The sequence below is a fragment of the Giraffa tippelskirchi genome, chromosome 11, assembly GCF_054371585.1.
Source record: "Giraffa tippelskirchi isolate mGirTip1 chromosome 11, T2T-mGirTip1v1.2.pri, whole genome shotgun sequence".
Classification (NCBI taxonomy): domain Eukaryota; kingdom Metazoa; phylum Chordata; class Mammalia; order Artiodactyla; family Giraffidae; genus Giraffa; species Giraffa tippelskirchi.
The window spans coordinates 112,543,834-112,566,511 of NC_137285.1; the positions used below are offsets into that span (position 1 = coordinate 112,543,834).

General features: G+C 37.5%; 1 protein-coding gene and 1 long non-coding RNA gene across 4 annotated transcripts in view; one reads left to right on the plus strand and one right to left on the minus strand.

Annotated features, from left to right (window-relative positions):
* The window catches only part of PDE3B (phosphodiesterase 3B), a 164,430-nt gene that overhangs the window by 130,015 nt on the left and 11,737 nt on the right, over window positions 1-22,678 (minus strand). The window lies entirely within an intron of this gene.
* LOC145527322 (uncharacterized) lies at window positions 15,447-19,258 on the plus strand. Its single transcript, XR_014069663.1, has 2 exons — window positions 15,447-17,473; window positions 18,971-19,258. It is a non-coding gene; the product is annotated as an uncharacterized LOC145527322 (long non-coding RNA).

Sequence of the window (22,678 nt, forward strand, 5' to 3'; positions counted from 1 at the left end):
AAGAGGAATTCCAGTAAATTCCAAGTAACCATTTGTTACCACAGAGAAATAAAACTGATTTGTTCAGTTTTGGAATGGACGAGCTTTTCATTGGACAGAGCCAGCTGAGAATTATAAAGCTTAGCTGCTTTAAGCCACAACCCTCACAAACAGCTAAGAAGCAGTCATCAAGGGTGTGATTCTTAGACTAGCAGAAAGTACATTTTCAAAAGTTCTTTCAGCTTTCAAAAGAATAACTTCTGTTAATATTTCTTAAGACCTCCATATGGCCACTTGGTCAGTCACTTTCCTCCATGTACATTATGCATCATAGGTTCTGAAGTAAGACAGATCTGGTTTTTAATAACCAGATCAGTAACTACCAGCTGCCTAATTCTGGTTCCCTAACTATAGAGAAGACAATCATACTCTATATTTTGATGACTACTTCATAAGCTTTATAAGAAAAAAAAAAAAGAGAGATGATCTCACAGATTAAAAGTAGCATAAACCAAACTTACACAACTTTTTTTAGCAAATAGTGAAAAAAAGGAAATACTAAGTCATTGTATGAAGCCAGCATGACCCTAAAACCAACACCTGACATGGCCATTATGAGAAATGAAAATTATAGAGCAATGTCTCTCATAAACAGTGATGAAAATTCTAAAAAATTAATAATAATAATTTAGCAAGGCAAATCCAGCAAAATATAAAAAAAGATAATACATATGACTAAGTGGGATTTATTCCAAGAAACAATGTTTCAACATTTGGAAATAAACCAAAGTAACTCAACACATTAACAAAATAAAAAAGAGAAATCCTAAGATTATCTCAAACATGCAGAAAAAGTACCTGATAAAATTTAACAGTCATAATTTTAAAAACCTCTTAGCAATCTGGAAATAGAAGCAATATTCCTTAATCTGATCTGTGTTAGGTCGCTACAGTCCTGTCCAACTCTTTGCAACCCTATGAACTGTAGCCCGCCAGGTTCCTCTATCCATGGGATTCTCCAGGCAAGAATACTGGAGTGGACTGTCATTCCTCCTCCAGTGTATCTTCCCAACCCAGGGACTGAACCCACATCTCTTATGTCTCCTGCATTGGCTGGACACTCTGGTAAAGAACTGTCTCCTGTTCTTTACCAGTAGCGCCACCTGGGAAGCCCCTTAATATGATAAAAGGTATCTTTTACACAAAAAAATACACACACATCCCCACCTACAGCTAACATCAATTTTAACGTTAATATACTGAATATATTCCCCAGAAGTTGGGGAGAAAACAAGATTGTCCACTGTCATCACTCCCATTCAACTTAATATTGGAGATTCTAGTCATTAAAATGAGACAATAAAACATCAGGAAAGTATAAAGATCAGAAAAAGTAAAACTGTTCTTGCTCAGAGATAACATGATTATATACATAGAAAATGCAAAGCAATCTATGAACAAGCAACTACAATGAGTAAATGAACTCAGTAAGGTTTCTTTTGATACAAGTTTAAGACTTTTCTACTGTATTTCTATAAAGTAACAAACAAATGGAAAATGAAATTTATGAAAAAGTATTATATAATAACAAAAGTCAAATAATGACTAAACCTTACATAAGATGGGTAAGATAATTATACTGGAAAAAAATGAGAAAAAAAATCTGAAAATGAAAAGAAATGGTGAAATACACATGGTTCATAGTTTGGAAGATTCAATATTATTATGATAACCAACCCCCCCCCAATTAACCTATAGGCCCAATTCAATGCTAATCAAAATCCCAGCAAGACATTTTGTGTAAACTGACAAGCCAATCCAAAAATTTATCTGGAGATGCAAAGATCCTAGAATAGCCAAGTTCAAACTTTAACAGGAACAAAGCTAAAGGACTTACACAACCAAATCTCAACATTTATTATAAAGTGATAGTGTGACAATGGCCAAAGGATGGACAGATATACCAGCAAAACTGAGTTCAAACACAAGTCCAGACATATATGGTCACCTGTTATGAAGAAGATGTCACTGAAAATCTGTGAGGAGAAAAGACAGTCTTTTCAATCAAAGGCGCTAGAGTTTTGGAAACTAGTACGAAACAACAATGAACCTTGAGTTCAATTTCACACCATTAACAAAAATTAATTCAAGGTAGATCACAAACCTAAAAGTCAAAAGTAAAAACTACAAAGCTTCTAGAAGAAAATACAAGAAAATATCTTCATGATCTTCATGTAAGCAAAAAAATTTTTAAATATTCAAAAGGTCTCTAAAACTGCTAACTAAAAACTCAAGTTACTAAACTATTAATAGAAAAAAAATAAGTTGTACTTCATTAAAATTAAGAACTTCTGTTCATCAAAAGGGGCTTATCAGGTGGCACTAGTGGTAAAGAACCTGCCTGCCAATGCAAGAGACCAAAGAGACACAGGTTCGATCCCTGGGTCGGGAGGATCCCCTGGAGGAGGGCATGGCAACCCCCTCTAGTATTCTTGCCCAAAGCATCCCATGGACAGAGGAGCCTGGTGGGCTACAGTCCATAGAGTTGCAAAGATTTGGACAGCTGAAGAGACTTAGCACGCATGCACACATTCATCAAAAGATATTCATGTTGATGTTTGGCAGAAACTAACACAATTCTGTAAAGCAATTATCCTTCAATTAAAAAATAAATTTAAAATAAAAAATATTAAGAGAGCAAATAGATAACCCATAGACCAGAAGATATTACCAGTACATAAATGCAGCAAAGGTTTTATATCTAGAATTCATAAAGAATATAAAATACTACTATAAATCAAATGAAAAAAAAAAGACAATCCACTGTCAGTAAAAAAGAAAGACAATCCATTTTCTTAAATGGGCAAAAGATCTAGTTAGGAATTTCACAAAAGAGAAAATCCAAAAGGCCCATCAATACATAGAAAAGTACTCAAACATCGTTAGCATCCAAGAAATGCACATTAAAGTGACAAGAACACACCACTATCCAACTCATAGAATGGCTATACATTCACTGGAAGTGTTGATTAGAAAGTGGAGAAACTGGAACTCTCATCAACTACTACTGGGTGTGTAAACTGATACAACTTTGGAAAACTACTTGGCAGTTTCTAACTGCCAACGGTCGAATATACACTTACTCTGTGCGGAATATATACTTATTTTGCATGCGTGCATGTTAAGTTGCTTTGGTCATGTCCGACTCTTTGCAACCCTATAGACTGTAGCCCACTAGGTTCCTCTGTTCATGGGATTCTCCAGGCAAGAATACTGGAGTGGGTTGCCATTTCCTTCTCCAGGGGATCTTCCTGACCCAGGGATGGAACCTGTAGCTCAGTCTTACAGGCAGATTATTTACCACTGAGTCAACTGGGAAGCCCCCAATGATTCTGTAAACCCAACTCAGGTGTATAGTCAACAAAAATTAATATATGTCTACCAAAAGATGTATAAGAATGTTCACAATAGCTTTATTCATAAATGTTCCACCCAAATGGTAATAACTCAAGTGTCTATAAACTGGAGAATGACTAATACATTTGTACAACACTACACAGAACTGTAATAAACTAGTAATATATTGAACGATATTTTTGGATATTGTAGGTTATTTTCAGCAAATGAAACCAGACATAAAAGATAATGTATTATGTAACAATTTATATGAAATTCAAAAACAGGCCAAAAAAATTCACGGAGATAGAACTTAGAATAGTGGTTAATATATGGAGGGAGTAATGTCTCTAAGAGTGAACAAAGATTTCTTCTGGTGTGCTTGGAATGTTGTATATTTGGATCTGGGTGGTAATTACATATGTATATACCTATGAATATATTTATTGAGCAGTATATTTAAGATTAGTGTACTCTATATGTTATACCTCAATTTAAAATTTCTGTATTCTCTAAATCAATCTATCTGCAGGAAAAGAAAGCATTTAACAGAGGACTTGGTCAACTCATAACCTATCTGGTTCATAAAAATGCATATAAAATAAATGGAAATAAAGTCATGCTAAAAAGGAGACTCAACATTTATTGAGAGTCGATAATAACTCAAGCATTGTGCCAAGGCTATACTTGCACATATATACACACACAGTATCTTATTTAAACTCTAACGAACCGTCAGGACAGGTACTATTATTAATAATTTTAAGAGATGAGAAAATTATGGTGAATAGATGTTGCTCCTATTCAATTTTAAATGGTTTGATCTTCATAAACACATTTTGGTTTGCATCAAATAGGTTTCTAAATATATTGATAAAACGTGATTTGTAAATATCCTAACTGGCTTTCCTATCACTTTATCTAAATATCCTACCTGGCTTTCCTATCAAATTATCTAAGTATCCTCCTTCAACACAATGTCATCTTACTCTCTCTTATTTTTCTTTATGATACACATTGCTATCTGATAACATATGTGCTTATTTTCTATCTCCCCCACTAGAATGTAGGTTACACAAAGGCAGAGACCTTGGCCATGTTGTTCATTGCTCTCCCCCAGCACCTAGACGCATGTCTGGCATGTAGTAGACACCTAATAAATACTAGTGGATGGAATGGAAAATGTAGTAATAAATATCCTGACACTCAATTTGTTCCCTTTTGAATAATATCTATAAAGCTAAAAGAAGATGACTGTATCACATGTCTTTGATAAAAATGTTTATATAACCTTACCAGCAAAATACTTGAAATATATCTTTAATATGGTGGAATCACTTCATACAAAGAAGGATTTAGAAGACTGAGTTTAACATGTTAAACTAATAAGGATTATTATGTTCCAACTATGTCACAAATTGTGTTATTTTGGAGCCAACTAAGCAAAGAGGTGGCTTCCCTGGTAGCTCAGCGGTAAAGAATCCACCTGCCAATTCAGGAAACTCGAGTTGGATCCCTGGGTTGGGAAAAGCCCCTGGAGAAGGAAATGGCAACCCACTCCAATATTCTTGCCTGGGAAATCGCATGAACAGAGGAGCCTGGTGGGTTACAGCCCATACAGTTGCAAATTGGACATGACTTTGCGACTGAACAACAAACAACAAAGCACAGAGTAGGTCACAGTTTCAGGAAGGACTGGGGCTAGCATTGTGAAAACCAATTACAATACTCAGCATTAACACAGAGCTAAAACAGTGATAACTATACAACCGCTGAAGTCCTCCATTATTTACGAATAGCCAAGATAGAGAGATAACCTACGTGTCCACCGATGGATGAATGAATAGAAACTGTGGTACGTGTGTGTGAGTCCATACATCCACAAATAAGCTACAGATTCAGAGAACAGATTGGTGGTTCGCTAGAGTTGGGGCTGTGAGAGTGCACAAAATTGGTGGAGGAGGTCAAAAGTACAAAGTTCGTTATAAAGTAAGCTGTGACTATTTTAATAATACTGTATTGCGGATTTTAAAGTTTCTGCAAGAGTAAATCTTAAAAGTCTTTGTCACAAGAAAAAACAATTTTTTGATAACTATGTAAGGTGACGGATGTTACCTAGACATTTTCTGCATTAAACACAAGTACTGAATCATTATTTGTACACTTGAAACTAATATCATGTTATATATCAATTAAATCTCAATTTAAAAAAATCTACTCAAGTGTGTAAGGATGAATGTTTGCACCTTCACTGAATTCTGTTTAATACACTCTCCTGTCTTGACCCAATTTCCTCACCACTCTGCTCTAATTACTATCTCTGCTTTGCTTTAACTTCTCTTGCTATTATCTTTAATTTTTCCTTCTGTGCTAGATAAGTATATATGTATCTATATATAGACACACACACATATATATGCACATATATGCATATATATATATATATATATATATATATATATATAGGCTTCCCTGATAGCTCAGGTGGTAAAGAATCTGCCTGCAATGCAGGAGACCCCGGTTCAATTCCTGGGTAGGGAAGATCCGCTGGAGAAGGGATAGGCTACCTACTCCAGTATTCTTGAGCTTCCCTTGTGGCTCAGCTGGTAAAGAATGCACCTGCAATGCAGGAGACCTGGGTTCAATCCCTGGGTTGGGAAGATCCCTGGAGAAGGAAACGGCTACCCACTTCAGTATTCTGGCCTGGAGAATTGCATGGCCTGTATAGTCCATGGGGTCACAAAGAGTCAGACGCCACTGAGCGACTTTCACTTCACACACACACACACACACACACACACCATGTATATATCTTATCCCTCCCTATGACATTTATTTTTTTAAATTTGTGGTTGCGCTGGGTCTTTGTTGCTGCATGGGGGCTTTCTCTAGTTACGGCAACCAGGGGGCTATGCTGCAGCGCGTGGGCTTCTCACTGCAGCAGCTTCTCTTGTTGTGGAGTGCGGGCTCTAGGGCGCACAGGGTTCAGCAGTTGCAGCATGTAGGCTCAGTAACTGTGACTCTCGGGCTCTAGAGCACGGGCTCAGTAGTTGTAGCGCATAGGCTTATTTGTTCCACAGCATGTGGGATCTTCTCCGACCCTTAAACCCCTGTCCCCTACATTGGCAGGTGGATTCTTATCTACTGTACCATCAGGGAAGTCCTTTCTAACATATTTAGATATGCATCTATCTTTGAAGCATACACACAGATAAAACTTGCCTGGACCTTGCTCTCACTCCTGCAAAACAGTATTATTTGACGTATTGCCCCTTCCTTCAAAAAGTATACAACCTCCACTCCCTACTCCCAAATTCACATGATCATCAATAACGACCTTTATCACCAAGTCACACTGCCTTCTGTACGACCTCAATGCATCATTTAAAACAGAACACATCCTCCGCCTTTAAACTATCCTCATGACATCCATGATTTTGTGCCTCCCAGGTTTTGTTGGGCCTTGACTTTCAACAATAGCGGAACCTCTTTAAGTAAAAAAAGCAAAATTACAAATATGAACTTTGATATAGAGGTGAATACTTATCTAGAATGAGAGGGGAAAAATCATAAGTTTCACTAAAATATAGAAAAATAACATCATAACTCTATCAATAATAAACTCCCTGACAAACTTCCAGAATACGTTTTCTACATTTTAATTGTATATCTTTCATGAACACTTCTTTGTGTGACAACGATATGTAAGATTTTCTAGGATTTTCCATGAGGAGATAAAAATATGTAAGATTTTCTATAAGGAGGCAGATTTAAAAAAAAACTTTCTGATGACTAAATCATTACTCACATTTTAGAAAATATTCTTTCAGGTTCACAAACTGTTACTCGCTATGCCATAAGCTTAGTATTTAGTAAATTTCTGTGTCACAAATTTTAGTATTGTCAAATCTGGGGAAACTTGCCTTTGTTTCTTTTTCTTTATAAGCTATCAGATTCAAAAGAGTTTTCTCCATACTAACTTCTGGGTCTGTATATTTCAAATTGTATTTCTCTTACCCTACTCACATACTTCTAGTGCCAAGATTCTGTAGAACGTGCCTATATCATCTATAATCTCTGGCCTTGCATATTTTTTCATAACACTGAGTCAGTAGAATAAGTAACAAGAGTACAGTTGACCCTTGAACTACTGGGGAGCTAACAGTGCCAACCCTCGGAGCCACTGAAAACCTGCATATAATTTACAGTCAGCCCGCCATATAGGCAGCACCTCATATCCAAGGTTCCATATCCACAGAGTCAACCAACTTCAGATAGCATAGTACTATAGTTATTTATTACTAAAAGAAAATCTGCATGTAAGTAAACCCCCACAGTTCAAACCTGTATTGTTCAAGAGTCAACTGTATTCCAAATGTCATTCCTTCGTATACCAGAAGGAATAGGAACATTCCTATACCTAACTATCCTCTGAAGTGACAATGAGCCACATAACATATGCTACCCAAACTAAATGTAACCCCAATTCAACTTTCCTTTTCCATTAGCTGGATCCCAAAAATGCCTACAGGCACTCCAATGCTACATGACATGAGGGAAAATGAAGAACGGGAAGAGACAGCACTCTTCACTTAAAATTCCTTACTTTTGGGAAGCCTATAGACGTGTGTGGCCATGTGAACACCTTTCTCCCCAAGTCGTAGAAGAAATGGGCACAGATGGTGACTCTCCCACATCTACCACTCTTCTTCACTGACTCCTCTTTGACCTGTCAACCACTAAATAGAAGTATTTCCCACAATTTTTCCCTTTCTCCTGAAAACCTGCACAATACAGGTACTTCCCAAAGTCATGTTGTCCTTAATTTTTTTAAATTTCATCTGAACTCCTTTCCCACCTGCCCACCCCCATCTCATCTATTCTCAAGCTTCATCTATGACTTTCTTGGCAAATAATCCTCGCTCTAGAATGTAGTGACTAGACTATCAGCTCTATGGGGAAGGGATATGTCAGCCTTGTGCTCTGCAGGAACTCCAAAGCCTGACCCTGAGGCATTACAGAGGCCTTCAGGGAAACACACTGAGTAGCTCTGAAAGTTGATCTTTAGACTCATTCTCTTTTCAAGCTCCAAACCTATGATCTTCAATTCAGAGTACTCCAGGGTACTCTGGAATACTCTGAATTTCATTTTAGTAATAACTCTTAAACTACTAGTAAAAAATTTTAAGAGTAACATCTAAGAAAATTAAGGCACAATGAAATTATAGGCCTTGTTCAAGAAGAACACAGATTATTCCACTGCTTAAACTTCCCTTCTAAAAACAAGTCATGTAGTTCATAAGCCATACAGACCTAACCGGGAATCACACTCGGTACCCTACACAGGAACACCATAACTAGAAATGCAAAGCCTGGTGCAAGTCAACAAACATGAACAGATAAGACTTTTGAGAAAGAAAACGAATACAATAAATAAGACTAAATATCAATAATAACTGAATAACAACAAATATGCCTGTATACATATGTCTTAAAATTTGTATACAGAATGTATTCAGACAACACAGAGTACATACTCAGTCATGCAGTCCTGCTCCAGTGAAAGACTTCATTGTAAACATACTACTAAAACAAAAGAGTTCCCAAGCAAATAGGACAAACTGCTGACATAAGCGTGGCACTAACGTATCTGTCTATTTGCCTTCAGTTGCTAGGATTCACTGTGTCCATTTTTCTCTAAGCTCTAAAATATGCAACTCTTTGATGTTATGAAGAGTCCATGGTTAAACAAAAAGTTGGCAGAATGTTCAACATAAAAAGTATTTCAAATTCAAATCTCTAATTTCTTGAAAACACTCACATTTTCCCTATGGTTAAAAATCAAATGTTAGTGAAATCTGAAATTTCTTTACCAAAAACAGCAACAAAAATCAATTTCAATAAAATGAAATGAAAAGGGAAACTGCATACTTCCAAGTTACTACCACAGAAATAAAATTCTGAATGCAACTTTAAAAGAAAATTATTTCTTATTTAGTCAGAAACTTTTTGAACCTGTACAATAAGAGAAGTGCACATTTTGCATTATTCAAAAAAAGGAAACTATGTAGTGATTTGAGTAAATTCCTTAATTACTCAATTAAGATCCATTTCACCTTTAGAATTATAATCTTAAGATTATAAATGAATGCATTAGACACTAATAAGTAAAGTGAATTTCATGTAATCTGAATGATCTATGAGTGAAGAGGTGATAAGAAATATGTTTGGTAGACAAGAAAATAGAAACAGTGGCAACTTTCTGTAGCTCCATAACTATTAATATAATCCCATCTCAAATTATAGGTCAGTGAGAAAGTTCCCCCAGGAACTTCCATCTGCTCTTGGTACAGAACAGCTGTGGTGCATCAAATGGACTTAAACTACCTTTGGTTGGCAGCAAAACCAATCAAATTTCCAGGAAAACCTTCAGAATTCATTAATATTAAATAAACACAATTCCACTGTTTCTCTAACAGCATTTAACAATATTTCTTCACATTCCCCACATGGCTTTCTAACTACTTGAATATTTTTCAACTTTTATATTCTTTGGGATACAACTTCCATTTCTATTTCAAGATTCAAATATTTCAAATCAATTCAATGTAACTTATTATAATTTACTATGATTTTTTAATTTAAATAAACATTTGAGAAGTCACAATTAATAATTTTTCTACCTATACAGTCCAAAGGATCACAAACAGTCAGACACAACTAAAGTGAGTAAGCGCACGCGCATATACCACACACACTACCTATGCAAAGTTTTATGTAGTTTTATGTAGTTATTTTGCTTGAAAAACCATTTGGCATTATTCAGCAAAACTGTAGCACAGACATAGCCTACCACCTAGAAAGTCTACCCAGGATAAACACAGCAAAGAAAAGATAATACACAGGCATCAAATATATGTAGAGAATTGAAATTATATAAAGTGAGCTGACCATAATAAAATTAAAAATTAGACTAGAAATCAATGACAGAAAGATAACAGAAATTCTCCAAACACTGAGAAATTAAATAACTTCTAAATAAGCTATAATTCAAAGATAAAATTTAAAGGAAAATTATAATATTGACCAAATAAAAAGTAAGATATAACAGATAAAAATGTATGACATGCAGCTAGAGTAGTCCTTAGAGGGAAAGCTAAAACACTAAATGCCTATATTAATATTAGAAAAGAAGAAAAATCTAAAATCAATAATCTAAGCTTCCACCTTAAATTTGAAAGAGAACAAAATGAGCCTATAAGCAAGCAGAAAAGAGGTAACTGATAAAATTACGTATCAGTGAAACAACAACAGGAAAGCAAGAGAAACTTAATAAATTGAATACACAGTTTAAAGCTTTCCAAAGAGAAAAAAGGAATTTCTAGTCCTTAATGATATCACTGGAATATTCTATTAAATACTTAAAGAATAAGTAGAACTAATTCTACATATTCTCTTCTGAAAATAGAAAAGGGAATACTTCCCAACTCATATTGGAACATCATTACTCCATACCAAAATCAGACAAAAACAGTACCAAGAAAACTACAGACATATCCTTCATGAACATGAATGCAAAAATTCTCAATAAAATATTAACAAATCAAATCCAGCAATGCACAAGAATAATAATCCACCAGAACCGAGTGGTACTTAACCCTGTGATGCAAAAGCTGGTTCAATATTTAAAAAACAAGCAATGTAATCCAACAAATTAACAATGTAAAGAAACAAAAAAGACATACTTTATGACCATATCACTTGATGCAGAAAACTCATTTGACAACATTCAACTTTCAGCAAACTAAAAATAGAAAGAAACTATTCTAACCTAATAAAGAACAGGGATGAATTCACTTAATAGATCCTTATTAAGTGCTACGTTAACTACAGTGCTGCAGGGCTACCTATGGAACTGAGGATAAGGAATGCAGAAGAGGGCTGACACTGCCCCTATGCCAAAGAAGCTCAGCATCTAAACAGGAAGGCAATCACATACTTAACTACAGGTGCCTTAACAGTAGTGTATATAAAACATTATAAATATTAAAAAAATGGCATTCTATCCAGGGGATCAGAGGGGTTGAGGTAGAAAGTCTACTGAAATACTCCAAGCCAGTTCTCTCTCACTTGTACAACTGCAACAGCCACCTACCTTTCTGCTTCCACTCTACCGACTCCCCACCAACAGTCGATTAAAAAAAAAAGCCAGAATAGTATTTTTGAAGCATAAATTATATCATGAAATTGTCTCACAGCTTCCCATTAGAACGCAGTTAGAAAGAAGTGCGAGTGTCAACATGGTCTACAAGGCCCTATGGGATCCACATGCTTCTTACCTCTCCTACCACTCTCTACCCAGCCAGCTTTCTTACTAACTCCCAAGTATGCCAGGGTCTTTCCCACCACAGGGACCTTATCTTCGCTAGGTCCTTCAGCCCAGAATGTTTTTCCCCTCGAGCTTACGTGACTAGCACCTTTTCAACATTCACGTGTCAGTTAAAATGTCTTCATAGAGGCTCTCCCTGACGATCTTACCTAAAGCACCACCTCTACCTCCACCACCCTGGCCCATTATTCCATTTTACTTTTTCATGTATCATGAAATTTAGAATTACCTGAAGTTATTTTACCATGTTTTTATTTTCTATTTACCTGTGATACAATTTTTAAGACTCCATTAGAGCAAGAATTTCATGCATCTTGTTCACAGTACTAATCACAGTATCTAGAACAAAACTTGGCACATTTGTATGTGCTCAATAAATATTGCTAAATAAGGATGACATTTAAGATGGATTAAGGAAGGGGGGAGGGCAGGAGGGACTGACCTTGTCAAGGGGAATAAACAGAGAAGGAGAAAAGGAAATCAACATGGTTTATCCAGTGTTTCAACTTTCACCGACTCTGAAGAATAAAGCTACAGTTGTGAGGTATCCTGAAGATACTTAGTTTTGTTGTGTTTTCATGATGCATGAATATACTTTCAAACATCCCAGTCTTTTCTTGAACACTTTCCCTGGCATGCAAATCATTATCTCAAGAAGTAATCAACTCTGATCCAAACACCTTTAAATGACCAAAAGATTTTCTCATGTTTGTCAAAAAACTGCCTATTGTTATTTAAACACATTAATCTCAGTTCTGACCCCAGAAGTTCTCATGAAAATAAGTTTAATCCCTATTTTATAGGGCAGGCTTTCAAATATTTGAAGATAAGTAAAACCTCCTAAATATAATTTTTAAAATAGATATTAATAACATCTCTTGACAGTGCCTGCTGGGCCCTGGGCTAAGCACTTCATATGAATGACTCATTTAATCCTCACAACTCCTCTATGGTAAAGTTGTGATGACTATGCCTATTTTACTAATGAGAAAACTGAGGCCTGGATTAGGTAATTTGTCCAGGTCATCAAGCTGGAAAATGAATTCTGATGCCAGACTACGAACACAGTCCAATTCCAGCGCCTACATTCTTCACTATTAACCTCACTCTCTAAATGACTCCTGCTCTTTCTCCTGTTAGGGCTCTGTCTCTGTGTGCAACACACTCAGATGGCAACGCTAAGGCTCAAAACGTGACCCAATTATCTTCTACCTAAAGATGAAGGCAACACTGATTCTCATGCATTTATAAAAGCCATGATATAATGCAAGATTTAATAACAAACAAGAGGAAAAGCAGTGTAAAAATTAATGTTTCCCTGCAAATACTATCCATTTTTATGGCCTACTATTCCTCTTTGTTCAACACAGATTCCCAACTGAACCACTCTCCATTTTCAGAGCACATTTTTTATTTCACTACTCCTCTACCTGTTTTCATGATTTCCTCTAAGCAACTGTTCCACTTCTGCGGAGAATGGTATATACCATGTTTTTCATTTTTAAAATTTATTTATTTACTTATTTATTTTTGGCCATGCCTCGCAGCATGTAGGTTCTTAGTTCCCGAGCCAGGGATTGAACCCATGCCCCCTGAATGGAAGTGCAGAGTCTTAACCAACTGAATCACCAGGAAAGTTCTCTACCATGTTTTTAAAAAGCCAGTTGCACTGGGTATATTTCTTTTTTTTTTTCTTCTTTCTTTTATTTTTCATTTGAGTGTTTGTTGATGTACTTTTTCCCATCACAAAAAAGAATTGGCACCATATCTGGACAACTTGCTCAATTCAATATAAACCTCTCATTTATAATCTTTTTTATTTTTTTCCAGGGTTTTGGAAACATTTATTTATTTATTTAAATAAATTTATTTATTTTAGTTGGGGGCTAATTACTTTACAATATTGTAATGGTTTTTGCCATACATTGACATGAATCAGCCATGGGTTTACATGTGTTCCCCATCCTGAACCCCCCTCCCGCCTCCCTCCCCATCCCATCCCTCTGGGTCATCCCATTGCCCCAGCCCTGAGCATTTGTCTCATGCGTCGAACCTAGAATGGTGTTCTGGTTCACATATGATAATATACATGTTTCAATGCTATTCTCTCAGAACGTCCCACCCTCACCTTCTCCCTCAGAGTCCGTAAGACTGTTCTATGCATCTGTGTCTCTTATTCTGTCTCGCATATAGGGTTATCGTTACCATCTTTCAAATTCCATATATATGCATTAGTATACTGTATTGGTGTTTTTCTTTCTGGCTTACTTCACTCTGCATAATGGGCTCCAGTTTCATCCATCTCAATAGAACTGATTCAAATGTATTCTTTTTAATGGCTGAGTAATATTCCATTGTGTATATGTACCACAGCTTCCTTATCCATTCGTCTGCTGATAGACATCTAGGTTGCTTCCATGTCCTGGCTATTGTAAACAGTGCTGCGATGAACATTGGGGTACACGCGTCTCTTTCAATTCTGGTTTCCTCGGTGTATATGCCCAGCAGTGGGATTGCTGGGTCATATGGCAGTTCTATTCCCAGTTTTTTAAGGAATCTCCACACTGTTCTCCATAGTGGCTGTACTAGTTTGCATTCCCACCAACAGTGTAAGAGGGTTCCCTTTTCTCCACACCCTCTCTAGCATTTATTGCTTGTAGACTTTTGGATAGCAGCCATTCTGACTGGTGTGAAATGGTACCTCATTGTGGTTTTGATTTGCATTTCTCTAATAATGAGTGATGTTGAGCACCTTTTCATGTGTTTGTTAGCCATCTGTATGTCTTCTTTGGAGAAATGTCTGTTTAGTTCTTTGGCCCATTTTTTGATTGGGTCGTTTATTTTTCTGGAATTCAGCTGCAGGAGTTGCTTGTATATTTTTGAGATTAATTGTTTGTCTGTTGCTTTGTTTGCTATTATTTTCTCCCATTCTGAAGGCTGTCTTTTCACCTTGCTTATAGTTTCCTTTGTTGTGCAAAAGCTTTTAATTTTAATTAGGTCCCATTTGTTTATTTTTGCTTTTATTTCCAATATTCTGGGAGGTGGGTCATGGAGGATCCTGCTGTGATTTATGTCGGAGAGTGTTTTGCCTATGTTTTCCTCTAGGAGTTTTATAGTTTCTGGTCTTCCATTTAGATCTTTAATCCATTTTGAGTTTATTTTTGTGTATGGTGTTAGAAAGTGTTCTAGTTTCATTCTTTTACAAGTGGTTGACCAGTTTTCCCAGCACCACTTGTTAAAGAGATTGTCTTTTCTCCATTGTATATTCTTGCCTCCTTTGTCAAAGATAAGGTGTCCATAGGTGCGTGGATTTATCTCTGGGCTTTCTATTTTGTTCCATTGATCTATATTTCTATCCTTGTGCCAGTACCACACTGTCTTGATGACTGTGGCTTTGTAGTAGAGCCTGAAGTCAGGCAGGTTGATTCCTCCAGCTCCATTCTTCTTTCTCAAGATTGCTTTGGCTATTCGAGGTTTCTTATATTTCCATACAAATTGTGAAATGATTCATTCTAGTTCTGCGAAAAGTACCATTGGTAGCTTGATAGGGATTGCATTGAATCTATAGATTGCTTTGGGTAGTATACTCATTCTCACTATATTAATTCTTCCAATCCATGAACACGCTACATTTCTCCATCTGTTTGTGTCCTCTTTGATTTCTTTCATCAGTGTTTTATAGTTTTCTATATATAAGTCTTTTGTTTCTTTAGGTAGATATATTCCTAAGTATTTTATTCTTTTTGTTGCAATGGTGAATGGTATTGGGCTGGGTATATTTCATTTGCCCCTCCAGAGCCATTCTCCATTTTTCTCCACTCTGTTCTCTGGCCCCAGAAGGCTCTCCTGAATAGATTGTAACAACAGTCTCCTTTGCCCAGTCTTTTGGATAAATTCAGCCAATGGAAGCAGGAAAAGAGCAAGCATGGAGTAATGTCACCTCTAGTTAGTAATCTACCAGAAGCCAAAGCTTCTATTCAAATGCCCTCACAGTCTTGACAATAACCTCCTATCCCTGCCCTTACGTGTCCAAAGGCTGTGATGGCTACCTACTGTTGCTCACTAGATACTTCATTATCCCATGTCAGTTTCCCTTAACCCTTCCCACGCTTCTATAAACCACCCCTACAGTAAGCTCTCCCAAGTTTACCCATTTGAGTATATCATCTATTTTCTGCCAAGGACCTCACTGACACATCACCACTCTTTCCCTACACCTTCTCTGTTTATACTTCCTTTATAGCACTTTTTTCCCCCTGTGCTAGATTCATCTTTGAATCTCCCAAATCATTAATTTCTTACCTGTAGTAGGCACTGAATCAATGTTTCAAGAATAAATTGGGGTAGTAGGGAGCATTCCTGGTGGCTCAGTGGTCAAGAGTCCACCTGCCAATGCAGGAGACATGGATCCGGGAGGATCCCATATGCTGCAGAGAAACTAACCCTGTGGGCCACAGCTACCAAGCCTGTGCTCTAGAGCCTGGGAGCCGCAACTACTGAGCCTGTGCTCTGCAACAAGAGAAGCCATCACAATGAGAAGCCCGCATACTGCAATGAAGAGTAGCCCTCACTTGCTCAACTAGAGAAAAGCCCTCGCAGCAATGAAGACCCAGACAGCCAAAAATAAATAAAATTATTTTAAAAGAATAAATGGGGGGAAATAACATTAAAAACATCAAAAGAACAACACTTCATGATGTAAGAAAATAATACAAAACCCAAATTTCAGTTTCTATAAAGATTCAAAGACAAGAAAGCTAATCTATTAGGATAAAGGTCAGAATTGTGGACATTTCTGGATGTGGCAATTAACTGGGAGAGAACACAAGGGAGCCACCTATGGTGCTGAAAATGCTCCTCACTTTGATCTGAGTGGTAATTATATGAGTATATACGTACATAAAGTTTTGTTGAGCTGTATACCTAACATTTGTTCACTTTATGGTATATACAGTAGACCTCACTAAAAAAGAAAAGGAAAAATAAATCTATATGTGGCTGCTTATGTTGAATCAATATGGCTAACACCTCATTTATCCAGAGATTCTTTATTAAAACAAGCAAAAAAGGTCTCTGAACAGTCAAAATAGATGTTACAAAATCCATACACTTTATCCATGAGAAAGACTTTCAGGCCTTTTCATCCTTACATTTACACCCAATTCCAATTAGCTTGGTCAACTAGTTTCCTGACCTACTATTGATAATCAGTAGCAAATTGGAAAGGTAGGGAGGATGTGTGTTAAAGATTGATAAGTGAGAAATAACAGCGAACAATAAGAAGTAAGCAAAATAACCTTTAAAGAGCAGGTAAAAACTCAAGATACAAAAAAGTCTGAGATCAGACCTTTATTATTATATGGCAAGGAGACTTTATAAAGCACTTAAGGCATCCTTCTATCACAGCATAGTAAGAGAAACAGTGTAAAATGAAAACTCTTACTTTTCAGGGAAATAATGAACTATTTTCATCAAGATCTGTCAGTAAGCAGAAACAGGGATAAACATATGAGAAACAGTCACAGTAAAAATGCATTTAAACTAAAGTATTACTTGTAAAAAGATAAATGTCAGTTACCAGGCATAAATGTATTTAGTTTAAAATAATCACATTTCTGGAGCTTGCTAAATAATTATGACTAATAATTTACTATCATCTTCCTCTTTGGCTTCCCTGGTGGCTCAGAGGGTAAAGCGTCTGCCTGCAATGTGGGAGACCTGGATTCGAGCCCTAGGTGGGGAAGATCCCCTGGAGAAGGAAATGGCAACCCACTCCAGTATTCTTGCGTGGAAAACCCCATGGATGGAGAAACCTGGTGGGCTACAGTCCATGGAGTAGCAGAGAGTCGGACACGACTGAGCGACTTCACTTTCACTTTCCTCTTTGGCAAACTATAAAAATTAGCAGATTTTTATTAAAAATGAAAAGTTCTCCCTAAAAAAATTTTTAAAGTGCATCTAAGCACTGACAGTGTTCATTCTATCAACACTGGTTAACTGAGGACCATTCAAACCAAATCTTAAGCATTTTTTCTAAGCCATATCTGAAAAATCTCAAAGTTGTTTACAGCACTACTGAACCACTCTAATGTCACTTCAAATCACCATTGTAAGCCACTTGTTTTTTTAAGAGGGAATTCCTACCCATAAGGTCTACATTAGTCTCCCAGCTTTGAATGTTCTTCTACACTTCACTTACAAACTCTGTCACTCCTAAAGCTATTTCTCCCCCGGCCAGAGAAGATTACTGCTGGGTTCTGTGATTTCAAGAATGTATTTTTTAGGAATTCTCTTCCTCATGCTATTTTCAACGACGGTATTATAAGAGTGTGCCTGTGTATTAGTAGCTCAGTCATGTCTGACTCTTTGCAACCCCGTGGACTGTGGCTCACCAGTCTCTTCTGTCCATGGAATTCTCCAGGCAAGAATACTAGAGTGGGTTTCCATTCCCTTCTCCAGGAGATCTTCCCAACCCAGGAATCAAACCTGGATCTCCCACATTGCAAGCAGACTCTTTACCATCTGAACCATCAGGGAAGCCCTAGAATTATAAGTAGTATGCAGCGACTAGGAAAAAAAATGCCATGTTAAGTGATAAAAAGAACAGTATTTAATGAAGTAATTCAATAAACTATTTGGTATATGCCAAGCACAGGGCATACACAAATGAATGAAAAACTATCTGTGCATTTAAAGAAGGCAAGAAACAGGCAAGAAAGACCTGTCAACAAATATATTGAGTGTTAAGAACACTAGATGCATATTGAGAAGGAAGTGACTCAGTTTTGTCAAGAGAAGAAAAAAAAGAAAAAAAGTAGAATCTGTAGCAGTTTTAAAATTAAGTACATGCCATGCAACTATGTAAAAGACTACAGTAGCAAAAACGAGGCCATGCAAAATCTATAATACTTGTTGCATAAAAAGTGTTAGGATTACAAGTGGCTTTTCCTATTTTCATGTTGAAAGGCAATGCCTTTTCCTCAATCCTACGAGTTTCTGCGAGTTGGAATTTCCCCTATACTTTCTAACCTATGTGTGATTAGTCGCCCAGTCGTGTCCAACTCTTTGAGACCCCATGGCCCGGAGCCTGCCAGGCTCCTCTGTCCATGGGGATTCTCCAGGCAAGAATACTGGAGTGGGTTGCCATGCCCTCCTCCAGGGGATCTTCCCAACCCAGGGATCGAACCCAGGTCTCCCACATTGCAGGTGGATTCCTTACTGTCTGAGCCACCAAGGGAGCCCAAGAATAATGGAGTGGATAGCCTATCCTTTCTCCAGGGGATCTTCCTGACCCAGGAATTGAATCAGGGTCTCCTGCATTGGAGGCAGATTCTTTACCAGCTAAGCTACCAGGGAAACCCCTGCTGCTGCTGCTAAGTCGCTTCAGTCGTGTCCGACTCTGTGCGACCCCATAGACGGCAGCCTACCAGGCTCCGCCGTCCCTGGGATTCTCCAGGCAAGAATACTGGAGTGGGTTGCCATTTCCTTCTCCAGTGCATGAAAGGGAAAAGTGAAAGTGAAGTCGCTCAGTCCTGTACGACTCTTAGCGACCCCATGGACTGCAGCCTACCAGGCTCCTCCGTCCATGGGATTTTCCAGGCAAGAGTACTGGAGTGGGAACCCCTGGCCTCTCTCTATTCCCTCACTATTTTTCTCCTAGAAGGAGAATAGTAACTTACATAATTGGTAAATTTAGACTAAATAACTACCTAAGCATAATTCTACCTGTTGCTTTTTTGCTCTTGGGGGCCTACCTGCTAGCTGGAAGTAGTTCTCAAGTGCTCCTCCATGGATGGGCTCTCCTAGCAAGCAGGGAGGGTGTTTCTGGCCCTGTCCTGCCTGTGAGCAGGTATATCTATTTAACTCTAGGCTTTATGACTAGAAAGCAAAACTTCCTGCATACATAACCTATGCCCTGCAACATGAGCTTTATCAGGAATAAAGATGGTATTCTGATCTCTCGTCTGTCACTCTTTTCTCAGTTTGCTCAGAATTTGGGAAAGGAATGTGGGTTTTATTTATTGAGACCCCTCAGACACAACTAAATTACAATGTCTTCTCATTTAAAATAAAATCTTCACTTTCATCTTATACTAAACAGCTGGGTATAATATCTGTACATGATTTTTCTTCAAAGACCTCATCGTTCCTAGCAGAACTTTTGTCTTAGCAATGTTTGCTGAAGCAATAAATTTTCAAATAGTAAAGCTCATTCATTATGGTGCTTGCGTGCTCAGTCACTTCAGTCATGTCCGACTCTTTGTGACCCTATGGACTGTAGCCCACCAGGCTCCTCAGTCCATGGGATTCTCCAAGCAAGAATACTAGAGTGGGTTGCCATGCCCTCAGGGGATCTTCCTGACCCAGGGAAACCCACATCTCCTGTGTCTCCTGCATTGCAGGGAGATTCATTACCCCTGAACCACTTAATTTACAACAAAAGCAAACTATAAAATGACATATAAAGTAGTAAATGTTGGTGTTCACTATGTGTATGTAGGTATTTTCCCCCTAGGAAAAAATATTTCCCCATATATTTGTAAAAATTCACATGCATAATTATTCCTGTCTGCTTTAAACCATTACCATGTAAGTAGTGAAAGATCTTTAGGGAACTTTAAAAGGTAGAACAGAGTGTTAAACTGAAGAAGCAGTAAAGCTCAGTGCCTAATGACTGGAGGGTTGGAGGAATCACTTTTTTTGTAGTTTCTCTTCCTTCTGTTCTCTCATCTCTTGTCTATCCCTTATCAGCCCTGGGGTGGGGCTGCATAACTGTCAGCATGCTTAGCAGACAGTGAACTATAAAGCAAAAATTATGAGTGAAGGCATTTGTTTGAAGTTCCAGTGTACGTCCAACCCCAAAGTGACAAACTGGAACAAAAGTTTACGCAACAAAAATTATGGCCGCAGTAGCTGAAAAATTCTTCATCTGGTAGACCAAACGTTCTTAACCTTTAACTCTGAAACTTCAAAAGATAAGAAGCCCCAATTATCCCTTTTAATCGCTTTTAAACTCATCACTTGCATCTTTGTGGTCCTAATACTAAACAACTGCTGAAAGAATTTTCCCCATATAATCCCTTATGCACAGCCTTTTTACTCAATACAGGCTGCAAAAGGAGTTCCAGGACAATAAAAAGGGATTGCCTGAAAAATATAAATTTCAATTAACCTTACCATTGATTTTAAAGTAATCTGGCATAAAGTACCAAGCAGTTCAATAATGAAAATTTTAACTATAATAACAACACTAACATTGCATGGCATCCTTGCCAGGTGGCAGACACTGTTTCAAAAAGTTCACAAGTTAAGATCACGGCATCTGGTCCCATCACTTCATGGCAAATAGATGGGGAAAATGTGGAAACAGTGACAGATTTCATTTGCTTGGGCTCCAAAACCACTGCAGACAGTGACTGAAGCCACAAAATTAAAAGACACTTGCTCCTTGGAAGAAAAGCTATGACAAACCTAGACAGAGTATTAAAAAGCAGAAACATCACATTGCTGACAAAGGTCCATCTAGTCAAAGCTATGGTTTTTCCAGTAGTCATCTATGGATGTGAGAGTTGGATCAGAAAGTAGGCTGAGTGCCAAAGAATTGATGCTTTCCAACTGTGGTACTAGAGAAGACCCTTGGGAGTCCCTTGGACAGCAAGGAGATCAAACAAGTTAATCTTAAAGGAAATCAAATGTGAGCATTCATTGGAAGGACTGATGCTAAAGCTGAAGCTCCAATACTTTGGCTACCTGATGCGAAGAGTCGACTCATTGGAAAAGACCCTGATGCTGGGAAAGATTGAGGGCAAGAGGAGAAGGGGGGCAACAGAGGATGAGATGCTTGAATGGCATCACTGACTCAATGGACACGAGTTTGAGTAAACTTAGGGAGATAGTGAAGGATGGGAAGCCTGGCATGCTGCAGTTCATGGGTCAAAAAGAGTCAGATACAGCTTAGTGACTGAACAACAACAGGTTATTAAATCATTTAATCCTCACAACACCACCTCACATCAGTGAGACAGATGCTATTATTACCTCCAGCTTATACCTGGGAAGACTGAAGTACAGAGGAGTTAATATTTTGCCTAATATCCTGGAAATATTCTCTGGCATCCAGAGATGCCATTTAAACTCTGAAGTAGTCTGGCTTCAGCACTGTGCAACCCATCTTATTGTTAATGAGAACACCAAAGACAGTAGAGAATGGAGACCCTTCTCCACCTAGAGTTCTTTCCTTTACCCAAGATCAACATGAACTATCAAGAGAAATGACAGTAAGAGTAAATACAATAATAGATAACCACTGTCAACTCCAAAATATACTATGAGAAATACTGAACAGAGATGTTTGATCCCTGTTGTCAGGAAGGTTACATCTCATTTGGACATAGCAAAGTACGCACATGAGAAAACATACATTAATCAAGAAAACCAAGCTCTTTGTCATTTCTCCTAAAGCAGGTCCTTTTCCCATATTGCCTATATGGACTAACAATACCACTCACCTTTCAGACACCCAGAGCTAAAATATCTTCAGACCTCTCTTTCTTCATATGAAAATATTCATACGTCTCTGTGTCTCCACTCCAGTATTCTCATTATAGAGAGAAGACTCTCACATCATCTCACTATTCTCATTTTTCCTTCCAAGTTAAACACTATTTTTTTCTAGTTTCAGTTCTGGCTTGTTCTCCTCTCACAAATTTGGCACTGTGAGTAATGTTTCAGGACATCAAGGCTACTTAATTTTACCTATATATTTATCACTAGCATTCCTTCTTGATTTCAGTTCTTCCTGTCTGAAGTACGTGTACTTTTGCTGGTAAAAAAAAAAAAAAAAAAAAACAACCTCAGTTTTTATTTCTCTTTCTAGAAGATTTTACTGGGCATTTACTAGTTTGACAGCTATTT